General features: G+C 36.0%; 1 long non-coding RNA gene across 4 annotated transcripts; it reads right to left on the minus strand.

Moving 5' to 3' along the window:
* Positions 1-1,434: 1,434 nt before the first annotated feature.
* On the minus strand, positions 1,435-23,622 carry LOC139792919 (uncharacterized). Of its 4 annotated transcripts, XR_011724437.1 has the most exons (4): positions 23,364-23,622; positions 21,207-21,313; positions 16,963-17,066; positions 15,860-16,183 (listed from the first exon to the last, which is right to left on the minus strand). It is a non-coding gene; the product is annotated as an uncharacterized lncRNA (long non-coding RNA). The 4 variants fall into 4 exon arrangements; XR_011724438.1 differs by lacking the exons at positions 15,860-16,183; positions 16,963-17,066 and adding an exon at positions 1,435-2,013 and having other exon boundaries at positions 23,364-23,617; XR_011724436.1 differs by lacking the exons at positions 15,860-16,183; positions 16,963-17,066 and adding an exon at positions 7,201-9,219 and having other exon boundaries at positions 23,364-23,614.
* Between the last annotated feature and the right edge of the window lie 53 nt (positions 23,623-23,675).

Here is a 23,675-nt window from a genome sequence, read left to right on the forward strand (position 1 = left end):
CCCTCTGCTGGGGATATTTCTAAAATCTACTCTGTAAATGAAAAGGATGTTAAGTTTTTTCAGAGCAATGCTAGAAACACTTCTAAAGTCATATAAAACCTTAACAGTGTTATCATGTACAAACATTCCTCTAGTGTACGTACATCTCTTTATGATATTTTATACTCTTCAAATAACTACACTATTCAAATAAAAAGACACTGAAACACCAAAATTCAACAATTTCTTAGCCAACCGTTTTTTTTTTGTTTTGTTTATGTTTTGTTTGTGGGTTTTTTGTTTTTTGCTTTTGTTTTTTTCTTTTCCTTTCACATATTTATAACTTTGTTTGCAGCTTGCCAAAGGTAACTGACTGACAATCCATCACAGGAAGATTTTCCTTTTAGCTACAGGTTAGGCTTAGCCTGAACAAGAACAGTAGAACATGAGCAGTTGTTTTTTTTACCTTCCTCTCTTAACCTTCCTCTTCCGAAAAACACCTGGAGGGTAACGATTCTCAAGAAAATGTTCAGCTCATTCCTGCTTTTGTTCAGCTACTGGCCTTTCAGATGAAGATTCAGTGGATTCCAAAGAATGTCTCAGATAGGATGCCAGAAAGTGTTCCAGCATATATTTATACAGGTATTAGTTTCTCAGGCAAGCTAGAAAAGTGTGACAACGTTTGTGTTTAAAAAAACAAAACCCAGTATATTTTAAAAATACTGAAACAAAGGATACAAGATCAGGGAATCTGTCCTCTATTTCTGTTTTTTATTACCTACTGCAGCAATAGGTCATATGCCTATATCAAGGAGGTCTGAAAGAAGGATATATGGTTTACAAGTTCTGTGAAAATGGTTATCCATTTGGAAAATGGTTATCCAGGTGGAGGAAGGAGACCTCAAATTAGGGCTACTGCTTGAAGACAAGGGAACAGATCTCACCCATTATACGTTTTGCTTAATAACCAGGATTCTTATCAGGTTGTATATGCAAGATCAAAGTGCACATGTATGACTGCAGACCAGCCACAGTGCTGCTGCTACCTTTCCAGGTAAGAGCGATAAAGGAGATGAAGGCAATCTGACACTAGAGGGTATGGAGAACAAAGTATTCAAGTCTGTTGAGAAATCAGTTCTTGCTTTCATGGAACACTTTCTTCTGTTTTTAAATTTATAATAATTTCTAAATAAATGAAGCTTATAGGATAAAAGCGGAAAGAACATTTTTCTGAGAAGATAAGATGGAAGTTGCATACTTCCCTAAATTTCTTCTCAGTTTGCAGAATTTTACCTTGAATCAGAGGAGTTCAGGTTCAAGAAAACTCTTTAAATGATTTTTTTTTTCTTTGAGTTTTGAAGAATTAACCAGCCTAGTAGTTAGCATCTTTGTGGTGTTTTTGTTGTTTTAGTGGCAACTTGTTCAACAGGGCAGAATAAATCACTAAACAAAGGCTGAATTCTAACAGCCTTATATTGAAAAATAATAATTTCAATGAGAAAATTTGAATAGAGAGTAGTCTTTGAACATGCCTGAATACTGCAAAAACTGAAGTGATAATTGCACTAGGAGTAGACTACATGGTTGACTCTTATCTACTTTTCAATTTCTACAGGCTCATTTTCCTTCTCACATCCACTGGTAAATCCTAATGACCATGGGTGTCAGTGAAAAAGGTAATGATATATAATAATTCACTCAATATAGCTATGAATGACAGATTTTTTCCTATGCTCAGGGATTCTTCCTACGATTTTTTTGTACAAGGAAAAGGAAGTGCCATTAGGATTTTTTATCCATTAGGAATGGAATCTGCTGGTATGTATGGACTAAGTTAAGTGTTTAATAAATTCAAAAAGCGTGAAACTGATAGGTGCTGAAGGTAGGGCAATGTGTTCTGCCTGCTGAATATACAGCTGCTCCCTTAGTAAATGCAGCGGTCATTCTTCCTCCTCTCCTGTGGCTCTTCCAGGTGTTTCAGTGTACACAACATCTGGAGGATAGTGCACAGTTTTACTCAGGTCATCTATTGTCCTGTGGATTACAAATGGAGTCCTGTCAATTTAACTGTGTGCTCGCTGGAAAAGTAACATATACAATTACCAAAAAAAAAAAAAAAAAAAAAAAAAGCGCAATAATTTCTCAACCAAAAACCCTGTCTATTTAGAATTAAAAAATTTACTATCATCCTTGACCTCAGAACCTTTGTGCCTTCTGTGTGACCACTGCTGGTACCTTTGAGCATGCAGTACTGTGGAGTGTCCATTCTCCATAGAAAATGGAGCCTAGAGCCCGTGCCAGCTCACAGCAGGTCACAACTTTGCCTACCATTACTTTCCCCTTTGACTGTCTTCTCACAGTGGCTTGGTACTGTGGTTGTTCTAGCCATGCAAAATGGGGCAAAAAAAATTCTAGAAGTATGTGGGTTTTATTCACAGATTGTAGGAGTATCCTGGATATATTTAGAGGCATTATGCCTACTTCTTACTGGAAGCATTAGTATCCTAACATAAATGTGATTTCTGTTTAATACTGTGTGATATCTGTTTCTCTAGTAAAAGAAATATGATTTCTGTTTAAACTATGTGTATATTTAAATACGTACATGTCGTATGACTTAGGTGTTTTATTTGATCCTCACAGATCACATTTCAGAGTTTGCAAATAAAAAAATCCCTGTATTTCTTATGTACACCTCTTTGAAAATAACAAATCTCAGAATCAGAATTTTCATTCCCCTTGTATATAAAGTATTGTGTACATGGGTATTCCAACCAGGAGTGTTAATGGAGTTTAAAAAAAATGATAATTTACATTTAAGTGATAAATCTCCGCACTGAAAAATTTGCAATTAAGGATCTAAATCTGATATGAATGTGACTTTATATACTTGAGTGTACTTGAGGTTCTTCCAGACCTGGCCCTTGATATTTAACCTCTACTATAGTTTACATTTTAATAACAAAATGTTTGGGGATTTGTCCTGAAGTGACAGAGCAGGCCAGACAGTGCTAGAAAGATTACCCAGATGTTTGTTCCACTTCATAGTGTAGAGTTTAAACAGCTTTTAATGTACTATCGTTTCAGTTGAGGCTCTATGTTTTCTTGCTCAGAGAATGAATTATCAAGTTTTTTGTTGTTAAACTGATGACATATATGATCTACACAATGTATTCCTTCTATAAGTATCAGGGTTTTTTTTTTATTTTTTTAGAAGTCTGTTACAAAAGCAGGTGCATAGGGTTTTTTTTCATTTTGAAATGTAATAAAGTCAGTTTTTGGCCTCAAGCAATACTAAGATTTAAAATAGGAACTACTTTGAAGCAACATGAAGTTGCACCCAGCCTCTAGGTTATTAAATGTGCTTTCTCTCTCTGGCTTCCTAAAAGCACTTCATTGTTTAATGGAATTTTAACTGTAAGATTTAGTTGTAGGCATTGCAGCTGGACTTCCTTTAAAAATATAATGATTCACCCATAACTTCAAAACACATCAAGTGGGTTATGGGGGGGACTGGGGAGGGGGAAAAAGAAGATTTTTTAACTTCCAGCTCATAAGGAGAAATAAGCAAATTAACAGTGTTTCAAGAGAAGCAATAATGTGTCCTGTAAATGAGTCACCTCAGTGATCTGGGTAGGTAGAACTGGGCTTCAGCCTTCAATGGCTTTCTTTCATGCACAGATTAGTTAACACAAAATTAACCTGTTTTTTTAAAACATGTGGGTCAAGAAATGTTCCATTCTATCAAGACTACCTCTCTAGTCAAGAAAGTCTAAGTAAATATATTCTTATAACTGGGGCCAATTGGTGAACTTTGGCACTTTCAAAACTGAGCATCTGGATTAGAAAGAACAATGATCCTCTGAATTACAGAAACATTTACCCAATATTATTCAGAGTTTGCAATGCTACTGTTCAATTTGCCTGTGTCTTAATCTTTGTTACCCTGGAAATATATGGTATACCTAGAAGACTCTGGAATCTCTACTTACGTTAAACAATTTTTAAAATTTTTCTTTTTTTTTTTTTTTTTTTTTGAAAAAGTCATATATTACAGAGATCCTAGCTATAAATTCACAATAAAGCCAATGTGCCATAGGTACTGCTGTAACAATAGCCCCTGCAAATATATGGAGTCACAATGTCTAATCCAAACAAGAATATTACTATTTCACTTTGATGATGGGTAAAGGCAGCTCAGCTAGGACAGATCAGGCACACTGAGAGGAGCACAAGAAGGACGAAGAAGAGGAGGAAGAGGCATAGCTATTCTTTGCTTTATATTCATTCCACAGACAGAAGGTTTCAATTTCCAAAACCGTCAGTTAAAGCTTTCTTTTTTAAAAACTTCTTTTGTATTCAATTAAAGACTTCAAAAAGGTATATTTATTTTTTCAAATTTTCAAGAAATATTTCATGTTTTTTTCCTTACTGTAGGCTTCCTCAACAATGCTAATATCTTCTCCTTCAGCTAGACTCCAACCCCAAGAAAAATCATGTTAGAGCAAGCAATGCTTTCTGAATGAAAGTTTTATTTTCACACACAGCCAAAATGAGTTTTATTGCACCTGCACGAATGATGTTTCCCTTATTTTATGAAACTGGAAGACAGCCAAGTTGTACAGCATTTCTGTAGTTGCAGAGCTTTTTCACACGCCTCTTCCCAGCACCACCTGCTTCAATGATCTGGGTGTTCCCTTCAGGTAGGTCACAATTTAAAACATGTTAGTACTCAGATTGGCCACACCTATAGATAATATACTGCTTTTTTCTTTTTTTTCTTTTTTTTTTTTTTTTTTTTTTTTTGACAATGGTTGTGCTAGCCAAATATGACATAGTGATCCGTGTTAGTTATTTTTTGAATTTTGCATAACTGTGGTTGCTAGTGGATGTCAGGGTAGCTAATTCTTTTACACAGAGATTTCAAGAACCGTACCATGTGGTACCATGTGGTAAAGAATCCCACAATGAGACCAAGGGAATGGAAAGCTGAATGAGACCATTCAGTATTCCAGCTAGTTGATTATTTTGCCTCTAACACTGAATGGGACAAGGCACTGGAAAGCAAAGTGCAAGAAACATTTCAGAGGACTGTAATTTTATAATCATCTTACACTGAAGTTCATGGGCAGAGTGGGCTGTGGGAATCAAGTTTGCAGTGGCCATGCTCTACCTCCTCAAACAGTGAACTGCATCTCCCACTGGTCCGAACCCAGCACCTTTTGCAGCAGATTACTCACACAAAAATAAACTAAATCCAGTTCCACAGTGGGAGGGTCTGTCTATATTGAGTGTAAAACAACTGAATCCTAGTAAATTTTCTGTCTATTTTTCTGCTTTAAACAGCTTTTGTTTGGTTAATTGGTGCCGTAGGCTGATAACCAATTTTCTCCTGTGGAGGGATTAGCAGAACTCCATTGTTGAGATGTTCTAATTGTTAATTTGCATGCTTGAGGAAGATTATAGTTTTGATTGTGTAACCTACCAGGGTTGATTTTTTTTTTTTTTCTGAACAAAGTAGAAAAAATAGTTTTTGTACTTAATTAATATCTACAGGATATCAAGCATTTAACAACATCAAACACAATTATGAAGCATATTTAAAGAACAAATGTCCCTAATTTTCCTCCTTGGGAACAGTTCATGGCCAGCTCCGTCTCCAGAGGATGTTAGACAGACCCTGAGGCTGAAAAGTCTTCTAAAAGCTGTTAAGCTCACAAAAGCCTGTCAGAGCCCAGCAAACATCACTCCTGCCACTGTTCTTAGATCATATACTCTTAAAGTTCCTCTTATTTATCTTTTCCATTCTCTTCACAGTGAGAAATAAAATAAGGTTGAGTTATTAATTTGAGCGGGATAATTGGAGGTAAAGTCCTACCAGAAGGTGAGGCACTTTGAAGTGTTCATACGAATTAATAGGTTGTGATAAACCTATGTGTGTGTGGCGAGGGGGTGGGAACTTCATCCTTCATATATGCCTGGCAGCTCATCAGAAAGTTGCTAACTGTCTTATCAGGTCTGGGAATTTCATCCCATTTATCTAACTTGGGTTAAAACTTCTTTCGGCATTAGATATTGCTTCTAACAAATGCAAGAGAAATTTCATTTTCCTCTTTAGAAGAACAATGACACATTTATATTTCTGGTCCTTTGCAAAAGATGTGGCAGCAATATTGTCTTCAGATGATCTAAACCCCTAATATTTTAATCTCTTCTTTACTCCACTGCTTGTATACAAGCAGGGACAGGAGAAGATCTGGTAATTTGAATATCTTATGCAAAAAGTCATGTTCTCCTGTGGTTTGTTGGAAACCTTCACAGCTGTGACTAATTATTGCAAAGTCACTGCAAAATGTCCTCACATGAAAAAGTTTCTTACTAGAAATTCCTTACATGAGACAATGGAAATTCAAGACTAACCCCAGCTTATGGATAAGTAAAGTTTTTGAGTGTTACAGTCAAGTTTTGCAGATGGGTGGGGGGTATGTGGACAAGGCAAATTAAAACTGTAGAGGACAATGGCTCAGGTGCATGTATCTGCTACAGTGGAAACCATTGCTCAGAAGACAGAAACTAATGTCTGAGTGGTGGCAGAATAGAAGGCAGCCACTGCCTTCCTCTAATCTCCAAAAATAAGCAATAAAAATGTTTGGGGAGGGTTGCTTTGTGGGTTTTTTTATTTGTTTTTTAGTTTGCTCTCTTCTTCGGGTTTAAAATGAGAAAACAGAGTTTCTGCAGTTTCCTATGATCAAAGGAAGGATGTGAAGAACCCAGATATGCATTGGTTTAAGTGAGGAAATCTTAAAAATTTCCATACAAAGTAATGTTTGAATAATTACATACTGGTGAGTACTACACAGCAAAAGTAGTATTTTTTAGCTGACTGTGAGAAAGGGAAACAAGACGATTAAAGAAAACCAAATGAAATAAAAAGTTTTATGCAAACAAGAACAGATAAATACTGGGTTTTATCTTTAGTACATTTTATAACAGAAGGCAAATGTCTTTATGAGCATTATAGGTTTTATGGATGACTGCATCAAGACTTTTGGGGGAATCATTAATTTTATTTTGTATGTAATGTCTTAGTTGTCTTCCATCAAAAATACCTGGTTCTTCATAACGATTCCAGCTAGACCTTATTCCAATAAGACAGTTAGGTGACACACCACTAAAAGCCTAATATTGAATTTTTTTTGAAATTATCATGCTAAATACTGCTTATATGTTAAATATCAGCACAAAAGGTTTATTTGTCAACAGGAAGCAATACATAAAGGCTATATAGTAAAAGTGTCTTGTGGTGGTCATGATGCCTGACACAACTGGTGGATGTCAGAGAGGTTTTGAGCACACAGTGAGTGTGTACATGGGTAGATATCAAATTACTGGGGCCTCTTTTTAGGCTGTTATGTTAGGCTAAGGAGGAATATTTCTGGGATTCATTATGGCAAAGTTTAATAGTATTCTCCATGAAAAAAAAAATTGAATGAGCAGTTACTGTGATATTTTAGTAGTACAGACTTTAGGACTGATATTGAGGCTGTCCATAGGCCACCATTCATGAGATCAGTTCCATAGACTAGGGATTTTTCCTAAAGATAGGACAAACACATAACCTCAGTACAGACCTTCCTTCCATTAGGTGGAGGGACTGCCATAATAGACAATTTGGATTATCTAAATCTGAAACTGAAAGTGAATAGCACAGGACAAATAAAAACCCTTCTGAGCTTTAAAGAACCCAGTGTCCTTAGCCACTAGGAAATGGAAAAACTCTATGGTCCTGATTAAAATAAAGAAGCTTCTGTAGCCAGGGAGCCAAGAACTGTCAAGGAATTGGACATTGCAGCTAATGGTCAATAGATAAGTCCACATTCAGACTCTGGAAAAAACCTGCAGTTTCTTCTTTCTTCATTTTAATTCAAGGCCTTTGAAAAATGATTCCAGACTAGGCAGGCTCTTTAGTTTTTGACTGGGCAAATTATGTCATTCAACCATTACTATTAGTAAATTGCTTGCCCTTAACAGCCCTAAAATAACCTCAAACAGCTCTTTAGCTTTGACTGCTTAGATAGATAACAATTTACCTATCCTTATTGGCCATGGAACCACCATTGTGAAACCATGAATGAGTTTAAGACACAGGCAAAAGAGCTATTTTAAGACTAGGCCAGCTGTGTGTGTGGAGTTCAAGTTGGATAGCTGTAGCAAATCTGAGATTGTCATGCTTAACACCTTTCACAGTCTTCTGGGAAAAAAAGAATACATAAAAAACCCACCAAAAACTATAGATTGGTATGAAATAATTTTTCATTTAAACCTCTCCATGATACTCAATTAAACTCTACCTTGCCTTCAAATATTTAAAAGTCTTGAGTCTGTGTGTCAGTTCTACATTTTGCACCCCAGTCAAAATAAACTCAGCAGCCTCTAGCTCAGTGAGGAAGAGTTAGATGGTAAAATAACCAACATCTTTTGAACAGTGCTTTTGAAATGTTATCATATTCCATCATAGAACGTTCTGTTGCAGTTCTGGAGTCTGCCTGCATTAATATAGGAAAGGCTGAATAAAATTTCAAATTTCTGAACAAGTATGTCAGTTAAGGACTTGGAGTTCTGTGCATCTTTTTTAGTCTGTGACTTTGGTCTTAGCCCCATACAGACAAATATTAGATTGATGTTACACATTTTCAAGGTATTTTAGCTAAGAAAATCTAAAGCTGTAGGTTTTGACTATTATGTATGGGAGAAAGCTGTCATTTTGAAATTCAGCTTTGATTCTCACTGACCATGATTAGTCAGGCTCATGCAATTTTAATTGACTGTCTCTTGATCAGCAATAGCACTGAGCTGCTGAAGTCAAATTAGAGTGATCCCAGACTGCACTGTAAGCAGTATATTGGGTCACACAAAAAAACTTCATTAGTAGTATAACATGCCAAAATTAGTCGCTTAAGAGTGTAAACAGCTCCAGAAACAGGAATGAGCAGGCCTCCAGCCATCTGCTTTGTGTGTTAGCCCTGCTTTTTCACTGTAGGCACTGATTTTTGTTCACTCAGCCAGATGATTGTCGTCTTAGATTCAGCTGAGTGTCCCGGAGTAGCAGAGAGCTGGAGATGTCAACAGATTGAGATGCCTTCCGGTTGGGGCACAAGGCTCTGGGCTCAGCAGGGAGGACCAACATCAACAGCTGGTACATCCCAGGACCTCTTTTCCATCTTCTCCTCTCATTTTTTGCTACAGATGTGAGAAGCAAACGATCTTGTCATTATTAGCAAAGGCACCCTGGAGTAACCCTGCACTCCTTTTTAACTCAAGCCAGAGACAAATGTCCCTCCCCCACCACCCCTCCTCCTCTCTTTCCCTCCCTCTCACCTCTTTCCTCACTCTGTTCTCTGCTATACTCTGAATTTTAATTTGATTAGGAGTATATGCTTTTCACCAGGATCTATACATTCTATTTAGTACCATTTTTGCTGCCTGTTTTGCAGCAGCTGCTTATTACGGACCTGATTTGTCATTCTATTCGGGTTAAATTTTATTGAGATAGATTTGTAAAGTCCTATGAAATAACACAGATATCTTCCATAGGAGTAATACATTTTTTAACGTTTTGTGGCACGAAAAATATAGGAAGTGTGCACTAGCCATGCAACCAGAAAGCAAATCCTAAAATGTGTGATCAAAATTAAAAACACCAGCAAGCCTTTGAACAGCAGTAGCAGCATCAATTGCTGGTTCATATAAAATGGTCAATAGGTGATTCTGTAGTTGCTGTGCAAAGATTAAACCAATATTTACTTGAAAATTAGTGTTCAAATGATATCCATTTAATTAAACTGCTTTAGCATTTGTGATTTTTAATGGGACTTTAGGAGAGTTTAAAGGGAGAAATTGAAGTACAAAATTTAATACACATAGTGAAAGCTTTAATATCTGTGCAACATGCACATACCTCCAATACATGGTCATTCCCATCAATAGACTGATAGAAAAATATATGATCATGGGAACAGCTTGTGGAAAAATCATTCTAACTTTAACTGAAATGTAAATAATAGTTGGCAGTGTCTTTACTGTACAGCCATGCTTCAGAGATGCTGAGAACTTAAGTGAGAGGAAATGTCTTACACCAGAGGTGCAAAACTCACATTTGGAGTTAATGACCTGCTCCAGTGATCAGTGTGGAGAGAAAGAAATGGCATTGAGAAAAGGCCTAGTGAGTAATTCTGATGAAAAAAACACAGAATGATAAACATCCTCACATAAAAATCATTACCAAATTAAAAATTAATATTTCAGTATATCTACTAAACTTTGGAAGTGACTAATAAATATTTTGTTCCACTTTTGCTACCTTAGAAGAATCTGATAAGTACTGGAGATCCTGATCTGATCACCTACAGCTGTTTCATTCTGTGTAGATCACATCACCTTTAATTCTGAACCTGAATGCTGTGACAGTTACTTGGACAAAAATTGTGTATAATTAAATATGAGAGGCTTGCATTAAGAATGGGAAATCAGGAAAGTTTCATTCTCAGGTATATGCCTCAGCTATAATACCAACATAGACTTCTGCCATTAGCAGAGAACCTGATCATGTGGCAAATTTGGGATGAGATTCTGTTTGCCACTTCCATTTGACAAATGAATGGAAGGAGAAGGAGCCAGCTGGTCAGTGAAGTACTTCAGCCCTCTGAGAGTCCTGATTCTGGGTTTAGGTTGTGAGGACATCCAATGTACATCAATTGTGTTAATCATAAATTTTATTATTATTTTAATTAAAAAGCCACAATGATATGAGTATTTTCTACAAAATATCTTTTACTTCTCTCATTCCTTCAATGCTCCTGTTAACACTCAGCTGACTCTGCACAAAGGAATGAAAGATTCATAAGCTGGAAAGACAGCAAAGGAAGAGGAGCATGGCTGTGTAATAGTGATGGGTAGCATACTTGGTAAGGCAGCAGTGTGTCTAAATGACTCTGGCATCAGCCTACACCAGTGTCTTCACAGGCTTGTATTGTCCCTCATCTCTTGACAGCTGGGCTTCTACTTGAAAGCTTTTCCAGACAACATGGAATCAACAGCAAGTACTAAAACCAGATGTTGTACAATACTCTGACCTCCCTTCTCCATAATAACCACCTATTAGCCTATCATAATATTTTATTGAATCATATCATCACACATAGTAGTACTATGATACATTTTTGTTGTCAGGAAATATTCAGATGTCATTGTTCCTCCCTGTGTTGTTATTCAGTGGTTAGTAAGCTTAGGATATGTAATAGCAGAGCCTTTAATTCCTACTGTTTCTATTCCCATTTCTATAACAAACTTGCCTGCGTAGAGCCAACACCATGTGAGTTTTAGCACCTGATGATATGTAGGTAGTCTTGAGAAAAAAAGTCGGTTTATATATCTGATCAGAAAATGTTTGACTAGCACAGTGGCAAATATTAAATCACAGTTGTGTTGACGTTATAATGAAATAGACCGGAAAGTTCCTGCAATATATTGTGTAGCATTTATTACCCAAGAAAAAGCAAATAGGTCTAACCTGGCCATTCATTTACCCCAAAGTTTTTGTGTATAGAGTATTCCAGATGCTGTCATGGAGGGATCATGTTATTAGTGTATAAAAATTTCCAAAAATCCAGACAAGTACAATCATAATAGGTCCTTGGTGTCCTTCAAGTTTAACACCTATATAAGTCCTGTCTATCTCTCAGTCTACTTCTCCAGGGAAGTGCAGTAAGGATAGGAGAGAGGTGTGTTTTGATTCAGATAATAGGGAAACAGCTATAATAGAAAACACACATAAATTAGGCTAGGAATTTAGTATACTAACCTTTGGAAAAAAATGTGACTAAATTTCTATGGAGGCTGGGAAAACAGTAATCCCTGAGGTACTCTCATGGCAGCACGGAAGTCTGTGGGTCTTCAATACCATGGCATGGTCATTATTGGTATAGGCACAAATTAAACAGACTCTTGTTATTCATTTGCATTGGTTTTATTTCTGCTCATAGATCTATGCTATGAAAATAATGTAGTGCTTTAAAGCGGTCATTAGTGGTGTGGAAATGAATATGACAGGTCTTTAAGTTTAGACTAATTTAGAAGACAAGAAAACTCAGTTCTTTGGAAAAAAAAAGATGTTTTGCTAGGTAACATTTTTATTTGTATAGAATGATATGTCATAAGTTAGCAGATATTGAGTTAATGCAAAATATCAGCATCTATTTTTAAATAGTGAATGAGTATTTTTTATATTTTTTCTACTTTATTCTTCCAGTTGAGTTTCCCACAATGTCATGCACTGTCTTTTTGTATTTTCCACTTCGGCAGGAAGAACCATACAATCATTTTGAAACTAAATATGCAGCATCATAGAAGATTTTGCATTCTCCACTAGAAAAATAGGAGGCAACAAATGTACTAGACTAGATAAGAATAAATTGTTTAAATCAAGTAGAAGCATGCTTCTGGCCAAAACAAACATGTCTCATGTGCTCCATTTTATTAAAAAACAAAAAGTGGGCGTTTCATGTAGTGTGATGCAAACCATATTTCTGTTTAAGGAAGAATTTGGAGTAGTAAATTATGATCTTGTATAAACTGTGATTCATCTTGTAAGACAGAAATGATCTGTAGTACTTCAGAGGCTTTGGTTAAAGCTTTCTTCCTGTTTGAAAATTTTAAGTTTTGTTTCTTATTTCTTTGAATCAGATAATGATCTTATCTTAATTATAATGTGCAAGTGTGACACTGCATGTGGCTAGGATTTAAGCTTAACCCTTTGAAAAGAGGAGCCAGGTGCTTCTTCTTTGTGTGGGTTATCTGTAAAAACATAGAAATGTGCAGCAACCAATATACTTAGTGCAAGGTGGAGTACCCGATAACAACTGGTACATATTATTCAGAAAGTAAGAAGGGCTCAGTTTTGGCCCTCACAGTAAACACCAGATTTTCTTGCATAGGAGAACACTCTGCTGGTGCAGGGAGCGTGGTACTGTAAGCCCCAGGAGTCTTTTAGTACATCATCTACTACTGTTTTAAATTATTAACTACTGTAACTTGCTAAGTCTGAACAAGAGGTGTCATAAAAAGCCCACACCAGGCAACAGAGAGTTGTTTGGACAAGTCACTGTATGGGGCACAAGATGCCTCACTCCTTATCCCTCACCTTGGCCAGAAGGAGCAGTCAGAACCCAGAGACCCTTCAGGCGCCTCCTGACGCATCACATCACTTCACTTCACTTCCAACACCTATGGGCACTGCACCTTCTCAAGTTGTGGTTCACTTTTCTCCTCGGGGAACAATCTTTGCTTTCTCTTACAGTCAAAAATGCCTCCTGGGACCTTCGTCAATATTACTGTCATGTATTAATATGGCAATTGCACTCAAAGGTCAGTGGAGAAATCAGAAACCCATCCGACTTTTATGTTTGGCATCGTTGTTGCACATGGGTTGTATTTATAACCTGCACTTTCCACACAGATACCATTTCATCCTACAGTTTCTACAAAATCAAAAGGCCCTTGGAGCCACAATTTAAAAAAAAAATAAATTATATTAGAAAAACACATAATTTTTTGTTGCATTTGTTCTAAGAGGTGGAAGGAAGAAGGCTGTCACTGAGTCTTTTTAGTTTCCTCCTCATTATGTTCAGCCTATAGCAGTTTAAAAACTTCCGTATTGTGCAAGGAAATAATTTTGTTTTCTTCACTGAAATTGAGTGTAGTGAAACCATAATGCCTCAGGTGAGTGACCCAATGGAAGATTAAATTCATAGGAAAAATAGGGTATATTCATAAGCTTTGATTCTCATGTAAATTCTCATGTACAAAATTTCATCCTTGTTCTGGGCTCATGGTTTCTTTTTGATAAAGACAGACCCTTTTCTTGCTGCTGAAATTTTACTTATTTCTCTTATTCAGAAAATACTTTATAGCTTTAGGAAGACAATCTCCATTCAGGGAGAAAATGGGAATGATAAGAATCAATTATGTTCGGTCATCTAATTTCTCTTGCAGAAAAGCATATACAATTGCTAGTAAGAGATATGCAGAGGGGTGTTCAGCCCATCTGGGCTTTCCTGACAATGTTGCTTGGGTTCCCTACTCAATTTTACCTTGCGTTTGAGTTTCAATAGAAAAGAATGGTACTCCCCATATTTTGATCTATGTGGAAGCATGAGGATTTGTAGTTTAGCTTCATACTAGTGCAGGGGCCCTTTTGACAGGAAGGCTGGGAAAGCACATCAAAGTGCTACTTTCTGCTTATCTGGCTTTTTCACCTCAGTCTTCAGGTTTTTTTAGACTTGTGGTTGCAGGAACTTCTTCAGAAATTATGACAAGTTAAAAAATGACAAAGGTTGCAATAAATAAATTTGAAAACAGGTTTTTTTTTGTGTCTTTCAGACACACTTTTTTGAGAGAAGGTAGACTCAGGGAAAATAAGATACTTTTTGTACAGTTTTGGTGATATTAAGAGGCAATTGTGCCTGAGAAACAAAAACACTTTCAGGAGTACTAAATGACTCAACTGCTCTTTCACTTTTCAATCAGAACTTTATCTTTCTATTCTATTCTTTTTCTTATTTTTATTTTCACCATACCCTCATATCTTTCCTGCCCTCCCTCTTCTTTTTTTGTCTAAAAGCACTTTTCAAAATTTTCAAAAATAAATTCCTTGTTTACAAATTGGAAATACATTAAACTTATAGAAATTTCATCATCCAGTGTTTGTAATTCAAGAAGAGAGGCAGCTTTTAAATTTGTATGCACAACATATGGGTGAAAATTCTCCTGTTTTGTCCTTTTTTTGGTTCTTTCTTTTTGTTTTTTCATTCATTCTGCACATAATCAGCATTTAAAACTACTGCTTTGCTACTGAACAGTCTATGAATTGACTGAAAAATTAAATAACAACATCAGTAAAACAATTGTAAATACTTCTATTTGTAAAAAACCAACAACAAACAAAACAATGTCTAGAAATGCCTGCATGCCTGAGTTTTATGACAAAGGAATATCACTGTAAAAATATTCAGGCTTGTAATCAATAAACATAACCCTCCAGTGTGTTATTATAGACCTTCATTTGTCTTCAGGTTTTACTTGCAAACATTATCGGCTGCACGGCATGAAGGTCATTTTATGGAAAGAACACATATCAGATGTGACAAAGGTAATGTGCTACAGGAGTATCTGTGTTTCCAGAAAACCACTAGAATAAGCTACTGCAGAGTAAAAATAAATAAAAATTCTGAATTGCATTAGCTTTTACAAATGACAGATAGTATGAAGATAGTAACTGAAAAGCAAGCATTATTGTTACGTTTTGTTCTATATACTATTAATTTTGTCAAATGTGGCAACTGACATTTCAAACACAAAATGGGAACTTTCTCTGTGCTATCACCTTCATATCATGAACACAAACTCTCCAAGGGGATCTGTTCTCAGATTTATCCACCCATCTCATATTTATCCAAAAGATAATGTTTTCTGGGGAGAGCAGTTCAGTTATGGTTTTAATGTGGTTGTTCCTTTAAACCTGTCAGTGTTTGGAAACTAAGCAGTTTCACCAGAAATCTAGGCACAGTATCTAAACTGAGTGAGGTCAGTTTAGTATCAGATTCTGAAGTACTCTCTATTCAGGCCAGATGCTTGCAACATCTCTAAAGGTTCTTTGATTAATTGAGGTGAAACCACCCCGCATAACAGGGTCAGCACACACAAGCTTTCATTATTTTCTTCATTTACATCAATTAGAATTATGGAAGGCCTGGGGCTACTCCTGACTTCTAAAAACATGATCTACTCCTAGGTGATGTTTAAATAGAGCACCAGAAAGACGACATCATATTTCATTAACAAATAAAACTTTTATTTCTTTCATCAATGACAGCAAGATTTATATTGGGTGTAATTCTAAAGCAAGTTATTAACATATATCACTCAAGGTGGTCAGACTGTGAAGAACTGGAGCTTGATGTATATCACAACAATCAATCCAAAGATAGTAATATTAATTTTTTTTTTGCACAGATTGCAGTCAAGAAAGAATGAACATAAATTCCAGCAGATTCTGTGAATTCCAGTTTTCTTTTTATGATTCCTTATTTAGGTGGTGCACAAGCCACTGCTTTGTGTTATGGCTTAACTACAGAATGCCTTAACCAGGCTGAAAAAAAAAAAAAAAAAAAGAAAAAAATTAAGTTCAGGTCCTCTACCTTGAAAGCTAGATGAAAGGAGTAAGTCTACCACACGTGGAGGTGACATAGTATATCACATGTCAAAATTAGAGAGGGATTCCAGAAGTGAACCAAAAGAAACATGGTATTGATAATCCTGTAATTTTCTACGGTCCAGTGTGTAACAGTAGACATCTCTCCTGTGGATGTTGTGTTCAAGGTGAAATCAATGCCACATTTTCCTTGTCTCAATGTAAGTTATTGCAAGTCACTGTAGCCTTGTCCAGCAAAGCAAAATTTGACTTACCAAGTGTTTTATCAACATGTGCAAGTCAGTTACTTGCAGCAACATAATTACTGCTAATATAGTGAATATCTGTGCAAATAAATAATTTAATAATTTTTATTAATAATTAATAATTTTAATAATAATTTAAATAATTTAATAAATTTATTCTGAATCATGGAAAACCATGATTTTTTAAATAATATAGGGTCCATACTGTCTCTGTAAATCCAACTATAAAGGGCTCTGAAACTAAATATCCCATCTCTCTTTTGGAAGGGCTTCTACTTACTCCACATTGTTTTTTCCTATTTCCTTTCCACACCTCTGCAACACCTTCCAGCCTGTAACGTTATTGACCATATTCATCCTGGAGATAGAGAGCGATAATGGTAGAAATGGAGCTGAGTAATACATGCTTTTCCATTACTTTTACCTGAAATAAGTATTATATACAATGGCTGATGTTATTAATCTACATACCAGACAGTAGTGGAACAGTCTTACTCTGGCATCAGGAAAGTAGAGCAGGCATGGTCCCCTGATGCAGTCCAAGTGGGATCCCAAACCATGAAGTTGGGATTGACCTAAACAGTTCATAATTATTTTATGATCTGAAGTCTGAGGGTCTCACAGAAGTCACAGTGTGGTTTTATCTTTTTATCCTAATTGGTTTTTTTTGACATTTGTCCAGTACTGCACTTTCCATGGTATGAGTAGGAAAAGTAGATTTTACAGCAGCTCTGATAAATTGTTCTGAAAATTTTAAAAATCTGGTCTGCCTGTGTCTATAAAAACCCATTTGAATATGTCTTTTTACACATTAGTTTTTACATTCATAGGGTTTAAAACCCAGCACTACTTTTCATAGCTACCTGCTTCACACAGTGGGAAGAGAGAGGTACTCAGCTTTTCAGTTTCCCTGATAGAGTAACTGTAATATGCTCAAACAGGCTAGACCACAATTAATAGAAGAAAGCAATTTTCTAAGCCTATTATCAGTTTTTAGAAGGTATCAAACACTAGGAATTAGCTATTGACATGATACATAAACACCTGGCTGTCTAGACAAGCCTGTTGGAGACAACTTCAGGCCTAGAAACTGAACAAAAAAGGAAAGAAAGAATTTGGTTTTTAATATGATACAAAGAACATAGTTGTTTTCCCTAAAGTAGAAAATCTGATTTAAAAAGATGAGGCAAAATTTAGCTTTCAAGTAATGAGAATCATTGGAAATACTCAAGTATCTGTATTTGTTTGATACAGTTTTATCATCTGTTGTTCAAGACTGCTAGTGATGGGTCCTTACCAGAAGAGTCAGAAGCTATTAGAAGCCCTTTCCTGTATCTTTAGTGCAGCTTCTGTCCAGCTCTGAAATTTTGCACATCTTGTTTGCTTTGGGTTCTGCTTAATGTTCTCATGTTACATAGTTCAGCTGTATGAGCCAATTCGAGAACTTGAGGAGCTTCAGGCCTACTGTTTCACATACCCTGGGGGAGAGAAGACAACCTGGTCTCAGAAGGTGTTGAACAAGAACCTACTCAAATATTGTTGGTCAGAAGATCTCTTATGGTAAATGCATTTGTAGCCATACTGATCCCATAGCTCAGAACTTTACCAAACTGAGTCACGTTTGAATAGTGCTCACCTGCAGGCACGTGCTTTGCTGCTCTGCCTGTGCTGTACTGAACATCTTGAACATTGCTCTGACTAAAAACTTTATTCTACCAGCTGCAATTAGTGAGTCCTAAGAAAGGGGAGTCTACAAACTGTAAGCTCTGTGGCTGGTAAATCCCAGGTATTTTATTTTTGTTCCTAATTTCCCTTTGAGGTGAAATGAATGTTAAAAATACACATTACAGTTTGTGGTTAAATGCAGCATGCCACCTAGATGGAGGTTTTATATCCCACCTGTTGTCATACAAAAGTTTCCTTCAGAAAGCAAAACATTTTTTCATGTGATGTGTTATTACAAACAGTAGATTGCTTGAACAAATATGGGTAACATAGCAATTAATTACTGAGGCAGTAATGATTGTCAGAGCACTTTTTTCTCAGTTCATTTACAAAAGTTTGCAATCTTCAGTCTTCAGAACCTGATGTATTTTAGCTGACTTTCTTTTCTATCTCAACACTTCCTAACAGCTTTCATCAAAAAATATTTTAATTTATGGTTAAATCCAAATACATTTTAGCAGGACTGAACTAGAGACAATAGCAATTAAACACCTAATTACTGGTTGATAATGAAGACCACAGCAGTTCTTGCAAGCTAGGCATAGGTAACAAAGGTACAGAGTTGACTGAACATATCAGATCTTACAGCTGTGACTGTATGAAGTCTGGAAGGATGTGAGAGGGAAGTGAGACTTCTGCCATATGATCTGTATATGAAATTATGACAGGATCTTTGCTCCATCAGATACTCTGTGTTCAGCTCCTTTTCATGGAGCTGGAAAGGATTTATTTACCCACAGAACTTTGCCCTGAATTGATATTATAATGATTCTTGTAATTTTGGTTTTTCTCTCTATCTGATCTGATATGTTAGATGTTGACAGTAACTTTGAACATATGTTTCTCCTGTAGATTTTGACAGAGTGCTGTTATTTCCTGTATAATAACAGTTTCAATTTCCTGTTCACCATTTTAGTTTTTCATACAGTGATCACAGAATAAAATCTTCAGGGAAGACTGAATATAGTTTGATCTATAAAGATGGCTGATTAATGAAATGATTAAACTCATTCTTTGTACCTAAGAGATAACGTTGAAATGATTACACGTTCCCCTTCCTTTTATAAAGCTGGTTTCATGACTATCAAAAATAAGAGAATCTGGTTAAAACTCTTCCACATATTTAAAATGTTACAAATGCTAACTTAATAGGGAACTGCAATTCAATAATATTAGAAAAAATTCAATGAATCTTTGCCCATTATGTGTCATACATTTATCTTGAATTAAAAGACCCTTCTGCTGGCAGGTTAGACTTTAGAAAAAGAACAGTTCAGATTGCTGATTATATTGAACTGGAGTAATTTAGGTACCCTGAGCTATAACTAAACTAAGAATAGCATGGTATATTAGGAGTGGGTCCATCAGATGCCAATAGGCACTCTAAGTATGAGAGACTCCTATGGACTAGGTCTAACATGGTGCTGTGAACCGAGCCTGTCAGCAGCTAAAGGTCAGTCAGGTTCCCTTTTGAAGCATTCTTTCTTGCTGAGTTCCATCTGAAAGTAATACTGTTTGTGTTTCTGGACACTCCTCAGGGTGAATGAAAGCACCATAATAAAAGATGCTATTAGAAGGATTCACTTCTGATCCAAACTACAGTGACAGTGTATGTGCATCTCATACAGCTCTAGAGGACATCTGTGTGGTTCTGAAAAAATAATTCTGTATAACTTCAGAGGTTAAAATATCTCTTAAATCCATCTTGGGTTACCATTTTTACATTCCCTGCTAGTTTACATCCACAGCTCAGTGGCAAGTTTTACACAGTTCTTTGGACAGCCACCAGTAATATCTCAATTGTACATCTGCTTTGCAACCATGACAGGGAAACTCATGGCAATCCTAGCAATGCCCTAGTGAAGATTTGTCACATGTGGTGATTCAGATACCCTCAGAGATGCACAGGCAAATAAACAAGTGGAGAGATACATCAATTAATAAGGCTTTAATACCAGCCTACTTGAACTGTTCCTTAGTATGTTTCTGCAACCTCCTGGTGTAACTTCCAATCATGCTGGTAATATTACTAAGGTGTTTTTTGAACCCTCGAGTTGAAAACCTTTTTTTCCTCAATATTTTGGCTGCCCACTTTCTTTGCCTTGAGGACTTTTTCTTGGAGCACGACTATCTAGGACACTATGAGGCTACAGTTAAATGGTTGCATTTAACAATTACCCTTCTCAATACCAGCAGGTGCTGTCTGTGCTCTCATGCCCTCAGCCAAAGGCAGGAACCCATTTCCTTCAGGTTGGCCCAGAAATATCACATAAAAGTTTTCAAAAAACAGCACTAAAAGGTAAATTTTTTCAAACCTTCCTCACATTCTTTAAAGCAAACATTTTCTGTCATAACTCCTGGTTTAAAATATTGCTAATTGGAAGTATTTATGGAGTAAATGTTTTAATCATATTGCTAAGTACTTTTAGGGGCCTTCCATGCCTTAGAGTGTGACTTTACCTACTTCATTACATAATCTGGATAATCAATGGTAAGTTCACCTTGAAAAAACACACAAATATACCCTACTTCTGCTGGAAAATATACCCTACTTCACAGGAATTAGCCAGCTATTTGCCTTCAGAACCAAGAAGACTCTTATTGCATGAGGTCTGGACTTAGAGTGCGTGTTTATAAATTCTGTTGTTGCAAAGCTACCTTCTGATAATTAGATGGTTTATTTTTTATCCACCATGATAAAGTTACATGGAGTTATTGATATTTTAACTCTACACCAGGAAAATGTTCTGACTCAGAAGATTTGTTTCGGGGTTAGCCTACACACTAGATATTTTGCTCCTTAATATTTTACTTATTAATCTTTATTTTCATAAGTTTGTAGGTAACAGACTCAGAATAGTGGAGTTTCCTTAGTGCATCCAGTAAAGATGGACAGCAGCAAGAAATGTCTAAAACTTTTATGAAGGTAAACACTGAAATCTCTAAATTGCTGCTGTGTGTTTTATGGTACAGTTCAAAAATACCCTCACCTGCTGGTTTGTGCTGAACTGACCTCTCCCACAATGCAAATTGGGTGGTTTATTCCTTTTTTTTTTTTCTTTCGTTCTTTTTTCTTTTTCAGATTGTTTTATTCACCCTGATTTAAAAAAAAAAAAACCAAACCTTTCAGGATTTCTGTAAGCTGGAGAGTTGGCTGTACATCATTGTGACTGAATATTGAACTAATCACTTCAGTTAACTGTTGGCTATCACTGACAAGAGGGAAACTCAATAAACCATGAATTAGTTCAGAGCTCTATTCAGCTCAATTTGTTGCTGTAAGTTACCTTTTGTAAGTTACAATATCCACTTCCCCACTGAAAAGCTCTTACTAAATCACAGCAGAAGCCAATTTCAGTCATGACCCATGCAGGGCTGCCCTTTTCTTTGCTGTATTCAGCTGTCATTCAAGCCAACCCTTTTCATTAAATACACTGTACCCCATCCTATGAAGCCTAGTTCAAGACAAAGCATTGCAGCTGCATACTACTATTTTAAAAAGTATGTATACACTTTAATCCTCTGTATATTTACTCTTACTGATAAACAGCCAGGGTGCTTATCCTTTTGAAAGATGAAAAAGCAGGAAGCAGAATTTTGTCCTGCTGCATATCTGAACACATCTGATACCATGACTTTTGATTCAGATTCATCTGTTTGTGCAGCACCAACTTCAGCATTCTGAGCTCTTATAGAAACAGACTTGAAATTTTTGACTGAGCAGATTCACAAAGTTTAGTTACAGATATTTCCCCTTTGGGGAAAAGGAATGGTGTTATTGGATGTTTATATGTGGTTTTAATTCTGATTCATAATTCAAAAATTTTTGGAACTTTATTGCAATAAAATAACTGAGAAACTTTGTGCTTTTAGTGTGACACAGCTCATGGGATTTATTTTAATCTATTATTTTGTCCCTGTCTAAGGTGGGATTTATTTATGTTTGTAATTAAACTGTCTGCCTACACAAGTTCAAAATACAGCAATAGCTTTTTATTTTTGAAAAGTTATGTACAAAATAACCTAGGCTATTGCTAAAACCAACAACTGCAATTTTTTATGTTTCTTTTAATATGTTATCTAGAAACATTCCATAACACACATTTTCAAAATAGCACATGGATGACGTGATTCACTAACTTTTCACAGTATAATTGGTCCTACACCATGTTTAAAGAATTAATTCAAATATTTCTGATGTAATTTTTCATATCCTTTACTCAAAGAGTGCAGATCAGGTAACCAAAGTAGTCCTTGTGGGAGTAGTAAACTATGAATCCAGTAAAGTGTTGAAGGGGACAAGAGCATTGCCAGCAACCTGAAACAGACACACACCATGTCCTTTTCAGTTAAGTACAAGAATGTTTTGTAACAGCCAAAGGGATAAACACAGCCTGAGAGTGGAATATAACCAAAACAAGATGAGATGCAAGCAATGTATATTAAGAAGTTGAGAATGGATTTATTATTTTTTCTTCTTTACTATGATGCAACCTATTAGTATGTTTTCCTGATTATTTTATGCATACATCTTTTTTTATAGTTGAAGAATAAGAATGAAAATTATACTGTGGACCAATCATAAGCATCCACGTTTCCTAATTTTGGTGAAATTTTCTTTTTTAATTTATCCAAATCTCCTTTATTACAGGAAATGATGTGCAGGCTGTTCTTTTTCCTATGCAAATTAAATGAGTCTCTACTGAAGATTAGTATCTTATATCTAGTTTTTTCAGTAGATAAATTTTTGTACCTATATTCCCTTTGTAGTAAAACATCTAGTTGTAACTATAATCTTTATTCTTAATTCCACCATTAAACTGAATAATCAAGCACCCTTAATTCTGCCTCTTATTGTTCAATTTTTCATCTGTAAACAAAAAACCTTACATATAATATTTTAAAGTTACAATATTTAGCATCTGAGATAAATACAAACCCAAATTTTTTTATAGCTGTAAAAGTAATCATAATCAGACTGCTACATGTACAGGACCTTCTATTAATGCTTTGTGAAGGTTCCAGTCTCAGATTTCACACCACAGTGAAAAGCACAACTGTGCACTTTTAGTCAGCTGGAGAAGTAGAGTCTGTTCATACTAACCACATTGTAGATCACATTAGCTTTCTGGACATGAGAGACTTACCTAGGAATCCACGTTAGCAAAACAGTGCAAAATTCACTCTAGGCATGTCAACTCCTGTTGAGGTTGTATCCTCCCTTCCAAATGCTATTTTTTCCATAATTATTTTTTCTTCACACTCATATTTAAACTGAAACTGGTTGCAGAAGTAGTTAAAGGATCTCACAGGACTTAAAGACTTTGCTTGGCAGCAGCCACTACTGCACAGTCACCAGCCTGCAAATGTTTCCATACTCCCAACCTGCAGCTGTCAGGGTAGCTCATGAGCTAGTAAATAACTCTTCTACTGTCCAAAACAAAATCTTACTCTGTACT

Source organism: Heliangelus exortis, chromosome 2 (genome assembly GCF_036169615.1).
Source record: "Heliangelus exortis chromosome 2, bHelExo1.hap1, whole genome shotgun sequence".
Classification (NCBI taxonomy): domain Eukaryota; kingdom Metazoa; phylum Chordata; class Aves; order Apodiformes; family Trochilidae; genus Heliangelus; species Heliangelus exortis.